The sequence below is a fragment of the Octopus bimaculoides genome, chromosome 3 (genome assembly GCF_001194135.2).
Source record: "Octopus bimaculoides isolate UCB-OBI-ISO-001 chromosome 3, ASM119413v2, whole genome shotgun sequence".
NCBI lineage: Eukaryota > Metazoa > Mollusca > Cephalopoda > Octopoda > Octopodidae > Octopus > Octopus bimaculoides.
Genome location: NC_068983.1, coordinates 76,850,626 through 76,858,548, shown reverse-complemented (window position 1 = coordinate 76,858,548; position 7,923 = coordinate 76,850,626).

Here is a 7,923-nt window from a genome sequence, read left to right as displayed (position 1 = left end):
GTGTGTGTGTGTGAATGCGTAGATGGATAATTATATACGTATTTATGTATCCAGCTTTAGATAGATAGATAGATGTATATGCATGTGTGCATGTGTGTGTGTGTGTGCATGCGTGTGTATCTGTAAGTATATATGTGTTTGTTTATATGAGTGCGCGTATAGCTGAAGTTCGTTTTCATCAAACAGCATAGAATTATGAGAAAAGAAGGGGATATAGTTGTAAATTTTAAAGCTGTTTCACACTCTCAGCAAATTTTAGGTTTCAAGCTAAAAGCTTTGTGTCCTTTCCATAACCAATAATTCTAAAAGATATTTATTACAGAGACAAGTCTCACGGCTTTTACATGACATTTATTTATTGATTCGCTTTGTTTATACTCATCTTTATTAAAATCTTTCAAACTTTTATTTTTGTCATTGTTGCTACGATTTCGTGTTTGGTTCTTGCATATTTCTTTTTGTTTGATATAACATGATGCTGCACGCTTTTAATGTTTTATGTTATTTTATATTTTAAATTTATTTTGGCTTCTACTTTGTTGCGTAACTTACATTCCTATCTTCTTATTTTTTTTGTTTATTTTTTTTCTTTCCCATAACAAAATCTTAAAATGCCAAAGTTCAATAACAATTTTTTCTTCATCACAAAAGACTCCTTAAACTTTTCATTTTCTTTTAAAATGTGTCAAGTGGTCTGTCTATTCATTTAAAATCTATAAATGCAAGCCTTGTATCGTATATAAATTGTGTGAATTTTATTTCTGCATATTGAAATACATGCTTGTGTATCTCGTATTTATGTGTGATGGTAAGTATAAAAAAAATTATGTGTATTACATCTGCACATTTGTCTGTCACGTTAACGAATCCAATCCCAGAACTTGATTTATAGACGCATACATACGTACATGGATAAATACATATGTGTGTGTGCGTTTTTAAGGGAGTGTGTACAATATAAACTCACATTTGGACAAAATGTGAGTAAATGTGAGCTGGTAAGAAAAAAGACAAACAGAGAAACAGAATCCTGCATGAACAACCTGATATTGTTGGGTGCTTATTTAAAACTGTTCTCATTGTTTATGTAAGCACCATGATTTTTTACATTTACATCAGATTGTTGTTTTTTGTGTTTTTGTTTGATTTTCCCGAGGCATTATGACATCATCTTCAATCTTTCTGACACAGCACGAAATCAACACTCAATTTCTCACGAAGTTGTATATTTTCCGTGTAATGTACATTTTCGTTTAATCTGCTGAATCCTAAAATATATTCAGGAATTTATATCTTCTCAAATCTTTTATCAACTTTTTCTTGAAAATGCTATCATATTTAAATGTCAATCACATTTCTCTAAAATAAATAGTTTTTTCAATTATATATGCATTTCATTTTCTTTTGCAAACAATTGAATAAGCAAGAGTGAAATATGCCCACACCCACTGTTTCTACCACTGTTTTCTCTGTTTAAGTCCTGTAGAGTTAATCTATTATCAACTCAATTCGTGCTGTGACATGTAGTTCATCCAGAGATACATTGTGCAATGTATCTGTTTCTTCTGCATTTTGGTATGGTACAATATAACGGAAATCTCTCTCTTTGTCTCTCTCACACTCACACACACACACACACACACACACACACACACACTTTCTCTCTCGTTTTCTTCGATGGGCAACGCCAATACTATAGGTCTGTAATAAAATTGGTTTTCGTTTCGCTCTGGGTTGCTCTTGACGAAGTACATCTATACTGCAATTAATTTGCAAGCGACTAAGGTATTGCGTTTTTGTTTAAGACACATATAATTTTATAAAATGTGAGATCGTATATTGCAAAAACAATGGGGGTCCTTCTCGCTCGAATTTTTGAACAAATAATGTTTCGTCAGTACGATGCATTGTATGTGTATGCCAATTTAAAGAATAATGTGTTTATATTATTAACTGCAGATGTTTTATTATACATTTGGTCACTTTAAACTTGTGAATTAATACCGAATATTCGGACTTAAAGAGATTTAACGGATTCTGTGCAAGTCTTTTATAAAGACGTCTTGAGCGATTGTTTTACAATATTATACCTAATAAACATAAAGTACCTTTTATTTCTGAAAATATGGTGTATGTTACATGTTTTAACAAAAATAGTGAATAATTCGATCACATGCTATTATGCCAAAGTCTACTGTTGGATTTCATAAAATAAAGTGTGTAAATGATTATACAGACGAAGATAAATCGAAGTAGTTTAGCTGAATTATTATTGAACTATTGTTGTTAGTATTTATTAGTTACACATGCAAAGGCACCCAAGTACATCCAAAGGCATCCAAGTCGTGACCATACATTTCAATATTTGCAGTTAGCAAGTGTCCAAGACGTCACATTCAATGAATCCTTGTAATCCATTGGCTGTGAAATACGAGGTGTGTTCAAAAAGTATCCGAATTTTATTTTTTCATATCAAAACTTTTGCCACCTGGGCAAAAGCCTGTGAGTGGAAGATGACGCCACCCTTCCTGCGCATGTGTGAAGATTTTCAAACATGACCGCATCTCAGTGGAGAGGGAGACACGATCAATTAAACCCTCCACAAGCCGAACCAACGAGCCGATTGAGAAGGTGCGACGAACAGTCAGAGAAGACCGTTATGTAACAATTCAGGAAATTCCTCAAACACTTGGAATGCGCAGAGGATCGGTGCATTCAATTTTAACGGAGGATTTGTGCATGCAGAGAGTGTCGGCAAAATTCGTCCCGCAGATGATGATGGAACAGCACAAGCAAGGCCACATAGAAATCGCTCAGGATATGCCGAACGGTGCAACCCATGACCCAGATTTCATGTAAACCATCATCACTGGTGATTACATATAGGTCTCTACTCGATACGTTCAAAAATCCAATGAATGCGCACTAGACGTTTGTACACTTGGCGTAACAGCCGGTAACTGACGCGGCCTACTCAGACAAAAGTTATCGGCTATGCACAGGAAGGCGGCGTCAACACCCACCCAAACGATGTTGTAAACGCAGCGTTAGTTTTGGCAGGGAAAAGTGAGTCGGTGACTTTCTGAACGCATCTCGCATAATGCAACTATCTCTAAGAAGTTGAAAGCGTCCGCAATTGCCTGAATAAGTTGTTTCAAAATTATTAATATCAACATACGAAGTTTTAAATGGGAACATATGTATTGATATCTGGAGAAAATTGTTATTGTTATTTTCCTCATTCTGTAACTCTGTCTCCCCTCTTAATACATTCACGTAGTCCCTTTATGTACACATGCAAACACTACACACACATTTCATGCATTCACAGCATACATACATACACTACATGCTTAAATACATTACATACATACACTACATACATACATACACTACACACATGCATAGATACATACATATAAACGGCTCTATATATGTGTGTTTGAGTGTGTGTGGGTGTGTGGGTGTATGTGTGTGCTTTTCATCCCACTGCCATTTATATCGCGATATCAATACTAATAACAAGCATTGTACAAATAAGCATAGTCTACTTAAGTACGTGTTGGTCTTTTTTACCAAGACAACCTGATACGATTGTTTTCTTTCTGTTAATACAGTTTTGACAGTATATCAAAATAATGCTTCATATTTATTGTTTTGTATGATTACGTTGTGTGTGCGTGTGTGCACCTGTGTGTGTGTGTGAGCGTGTGTGTTCGTGTGTCTGTGTACGTGTGTGTGTGTGTGTGTGTGTGTCTGTGTACGTGTGTGTGTTGTGTGTGCGTGCGTGTGTGTGTGTATGTGTGTGTCTGTGTGTGTGTGTGTGTGTGTGTGTTAGTACGCGCGCCGTTTCTGGTCACTTGAGTAGTAATTAATCAGTTTATCCCGGATTTTGCAAGAATCATATGATTCGCTTTCGTTTTGTTTTTCTTCCATGGAGACGCTTAGTCTCTTATATTTAATCTGATTTAATAGAAATTTTATTATTAAACTTGAGTGAAGTTTATTACATTTGTTACAGAATTTAATAAAATTACATCAAAACTGTTCTATTGCCTTAACTTCAAATCATCCTTATGGAACCTATTCCATTCAAAATATATTTAATTCGAATATGATTACTATTTTAACGTTTTGTTGCGACATGCCATAAAATCATTTCCTCAAATGCATAAAAGTGTTGGTACAATACTGTCGGAAATATGGTGAAATTATCAGAAAGTTTTTGAAATAAGCACATCTGGCTGTCTTAAAAGTAAAACGACAAAGTATTAAAAAGTAAAGCATAGGCAAAAAAACACAACTATCAAGTGTACCTTTCATAACATTTTGTGAGTTGAAAATTCATTTTGCTAGGATGAAAGGAAATTCTAATTGTGGTATGACATGTAAGACTTGGTATGTATCCTTTTATTTTTGGAAAAGACTTGGGCAAGAGGGTGCATTTAAAAAAGCAAATTAGAAAGAAACAATGTTATTGTTATATATTTATGAAGAGAAATTCTCGGTATGGTAGGGGAGTTTTACTTGATGCGCAACACACGTTACTACTACACAGACACAAATGCCTAATATAGTATAATATTAGAACGAGTGACACTAAAACCCCAGTGATTTTCTGAGGCTGGATTAATAGTAACTTCCTCAGTAACTATTTTTTAGTATGCATATGGTTATATATTTCAATACGGTTGGAAGTTGGACGTGTTGCTCAGTTTCATTTGAGTTCTGAATCAACATATATTATATTAAAAGTTTCATGTATAAGATTATTACATATTACTTTCCAGATTGAATAACTAAATAGTCAATAAATTGTTTCTTTTTAAGGCAGAGTAGACTGATGCCAAGGAGAATTAGTTTCTATTTCTAGAATATCGACCGAGGTATCTGACTTCCTTATGATGCTGTAAAGTTTATATCTCTGACAGATTTCATGACCAGTACTTGCATCTCTACTGAATAGCTGTCTGGAAATTAAATAAGGCGATCAAATATAATCTGTCATTCTCATTTTATATTATAGATCTCCAATAAACTCTGGGAAAAAAGGTTAATATTATATTTGAACCAATATCATATAATGGAAAAATATAAGATGCAAGATTTAATACATGAATTTGCGGATGGTATATGGTTGTATACGTGAGTAAATCGATGACGATGGAAAATTGTTAAATCAAAATCAAATCTTCATTAAATTACAAATATCGTAACTCTTATAGAGAATTTTTATAAGACAAACTAAAATCTATTTTTTACGTATAATCTTAGATAAACTTAGATATAGTTCGACCAAAAATTGGTCTAGGCTATGTCTAACTTAATATCACCACCTGATAGGATTATCTAAATACTGTTCAAGTCAAGTTTTGTAGTACCATGGTTCATTGGAGTAGGGAGTTCATGTTGACTGAGTTGTATCCAGATATAGGTAGCTTATCTGGTATTCCTTGAAGAAAATTTTCCAGATTCCGTTTAAAGGTAGTGGGATACTTTTCTTCTTTAATCTGTTTCGGGACAATGTTAAATAGGGCAAGTAAAGAAATTGTGGTGCAGCGTTTTATACGTTGTGATCCTGAATTAAAGGGGACGTACGGCCCGTAGTCCTAGCCTTTGAAGTTAATGATGAGGTCGTTTGGGCAATGCTGATGGTATATTCTCCACATCGTGCAAATGATGTATCGCTCACGGCGGCACTGGAGAGAATATACTTTCAATGTTTTAAGGCCGTCCCAGTAATCGAGATCAGTCATGCTCTTAATTCTTTTAGTGAATGACCTCTGGGGTGATTCAATTTTCGAGATGCTTTGTTTTGTATGGGGAGAAGACAGGGGAGACCAGTATTCGCGGTGTGGTTGTACAAAGGAGGAGGAAAGTGGTGATGACACCTTGTTCTCTGGACCAGAAGGTTCTTAGGATCCCGGAGCTCATCCTACGAACTATATCGACCTTCTTGTTGATGTTGGCACTCCAACTGAGATTGTTATCAACAATTACTCTTAGGTCTTTGATATTATTAGATGTTGTGAGAGGTTGTCCTGAAGGAAGAGATTATGGCTGTTTTAGCATAGTCTTTTTCCAAAATGCATCAGCTTAAATTTTCCCACGTTGAGTTACAATTTATTGTTTTTGTCTACCCATTGACTCACAGCATGTAGATTAGACCAGAGTTGAATTCGGTCTCCTTCTTCATTGTCAATTTTCTCGAGCTTACAGTCATCAGCAAATATTTTAATTTTGCTATGTTTTAGGGCGCTGATAAGGGCGTTTATATAGATTATATACAGGATCAGGGCCAAAACATACTCATGAGGGACACCACCGGCGACTTTTGCTGGGCTTCATTGGATTCCACAGATCGCAACATGTGTTCTGTTCTCCATCAAATACTCAATCTAGCGTAGCATTTTTTCACGGATACCAATATTTGTCAATTTTGATAGTACGATATTATGGTTAGCTCCGTCGATCGCTTTACTGATATCAATATTGCTGGTTGTATTATTAGATATGCAATTGATATTGTTTGAGCTAGGAAGATTTATCTCATCAACTATGTTAACAGTTGAAGTATTAATATGTTCATTAAGATGTGCATGATTATTGGTTGCGTTGGTGTTATTAATTGTTTGGTAGTTATTTCTATTGTTATCAATAATAATACAATTTTTATTTTCAAGGGTCCTAGCTAGGTCAACGTTCTTTCTTATTGATAATAGATCCTATATTGGGGAGAATATAGTATGAGATACGGATTGTGTGTTGAGAGAAGATTTTATAATATCTATGGTTAGGGTCGAAATTGTTTTGTAAGATAACCATAAATTTCTTATAGATGTTCGTAGATACTCCATAGTTGTAAGGGATGTTAAGCCATATAGAATTGTTTCTTCTAAATTTGTAATATTACAAATTTAGAAGAAAAAATATTTTAAAAAGTAAATATTTTAAAAAGTAAATCTTGCTAATATTTTTTTTATTTTAATTTCTCTCATTTCCCTGACTAATAACTATTTTATTTGAGTTATAACTTTTAAATATAAACTTAGAATACATTTTAACCTTTCCCAACCCATTGATAATATTCCTACATTTTCTCTAGGTAATTCTGAGTCTCTTCTACCATATTACCTTTCCGAAAATCTTAGCTTTAATTCTCTTTAGTCCTGTTTTTCTAACTTTATTCCTCTCACTTTTTCCTCCTCCTTCTTCCCCACTTTCTTTTTGTTCAGGTTTTGGCCATTAATATTATGGTTTTACTCATAAATAATATCTCTCTTCTACTACCCCACATTAATGTATATCTTATTTTAACTATAAATGTTTATCTTGTTCTGATTTAATTATTAAGGTTCCCTATGGTTTTAAACTTAGTACTTTAGTGTTTCGTTGTATTATTCTAAATATACTGTAGACTAGATATATTTCTTTAATACCCTAACCTTAATTCCCTTACCTTAAATTTTCTCTAATCACTCCTTAGGGTATTGACCTTCCATTTTTTTTCTTCTTTTTTTCCCTCATGCTTGATTTACCCCTAACCCGCTGTCCATCACTACTTATTCTACCTTCCTCTAAATTTAAAATTACTACTACCCCTCCAATTAGATTATATACAATTTAAATTCTTGTTTGATTCACTAGACTGTTGAACAACAGCATAGTCAAGAGGGTATGTTTTCTTCTCTTACTCTTGTTTTTTTGCACACATCTAAAAATGACTTTCTAAAATGAAATTCCATTATACAGCTGAGGAGTACATTTTCATTGTACATTTTATGTAGTGTTCTCACTACATGAATAAATGGAGCTTGTAAGAAACGTACGTACTGCTATAACCTATTGGATTCGTGTTGCTTTTTTTCAAATATACTTATATATATATGTGTGTATGCATATATATATATATATATATATATA